At 41.2% G+C, this 1,130-nt stretch overlaps 1 long non-coding RNA gene across 1 annotated transcript in view; it reads left to right on the top strand.

Annotated features, from left to right (window-relative positions):
* LOC107579996 (uncharacterized) overlaps positions 1–748 on the top strand; it is a 2,532-nt gene extending 1,784 nt beyond the window's left edge. The window contains exon 4 of the long non-coding RNA XR_001608566.1: positions 514–748. This is a non-coding gene — a long non-coding RNA (uncharacterized lncRNA). The remainder of the gene's footprint in view (positions 1–513) is intronic.
* The last annotated feature ends 382 nt before the right edge of the window (positions 749–1,130 follow it).

Below are 1,130 nucleotides of genomic sequence, written 5' to 3'. Positions count from 1 at the left end.
AATAAGCAACTAGTTAATAGTAAATAGTGTTCCCTAATCTAAAGTATTAACAGAAGTTAACTGGATGTGAAACAAAAAGTGATTTTAGATAAGATTTAAAGATCAGGAAATTCAAAACAGTAATAGATTATAAATATGACTGGGTGCATGCCATTTTTAAACTTGGTGTCATATTTTTTAAATCGTGGCACAAATAAAGCTGAGTCTCTACCAGTCGCATGATATTGTACCATCATACCACCACCCAGTTCCATCCATGCCTCTCAGTTTGAGAACCTCTGTTCTGCAATGGATCTTTGTTTTTGTTATTTGCTGCTGGTTAACTTGTTTGCAGTTTCTTACACAGACCCAGTAGTGTCACATCAATCTCCAACCAAGGAAATGATGATTTATCATTCCCACAATCTCATTCACAAGCCTGTGTGTTTACCCTACCCTATCTACCTGTTTGGATCAGCCCTCTGTCTGTCTGTGTCGTTCTGTCTGTTGATGGCTCATCTCTGTCCTGCACAGATCACCCAGGTTTACACGCAGACCTACTGAAGTGAACGAGCTTGTGAACAGGTTGAGGTAACAGATGGACGGGCATGATGGGCCGCTCTCACTGCATGCGTGTGCAGCTCAGAGCACAGTGAATCAGCCTCATTCCAGAGCCCATACATAGATGAAAAAGCTTTGACAGTCCATTAACAGGCATGACCCTTGACTTAAGAAAAAGATTGTCTCACATAGATTGTCTCATTTTCTAATAGCATAAAGTCTCATCTGCTTTGCAGCATATTATTGCGAGGCACCACCCTCTTAGTCAGGAAAACGTTTTAGAGGAGGGCTTATGTGAAATAGATTACAGTTCTTCAGAGTTCTGCTGCAGTTTTACAGTTTTTCCATTATGCATCAGATTGTCAGTACTCTGGTGGTCTGTGGGCAAGTGTCTGAGGCTGAGATTACGCCAAGCCGCCTTCACAAAAATTTGAGCGAGAGTAATGAGAGTTTGGCTTTATTGATCCTGCCAAATATATGCAAACAAATTCAGCATACTAGATTACTTTGCCGTTTTTAACAGGCTGTGATACCATGCTTGGTCATGTGACTCAGTGTGATGGATGAATGAACCTACACGTGGCTTCTGG

Source organism: Sinocyclocheilus grahami, unplaced genomic scaffold (assembly GCF_001515645.1).
Source record: "Sinocyclocheilus grahami isolate Dianchi unplaced genomic scaffold, SAMN03320097.WGS_v1.1 scaffold22997.1, whole genome shotgun sequence".
In the NCBI taxonomy this organism is placed as follows: Eukaryota; Metazoa; Chordata; class Actinopteri; order Cypriniformes; family Cyprinidae; genus Sinocyclocheilus; species Sinocyclocheilus grahami.
This window is presented reverse-complemented; position numbering and strand designations above follow the sequence as displayed.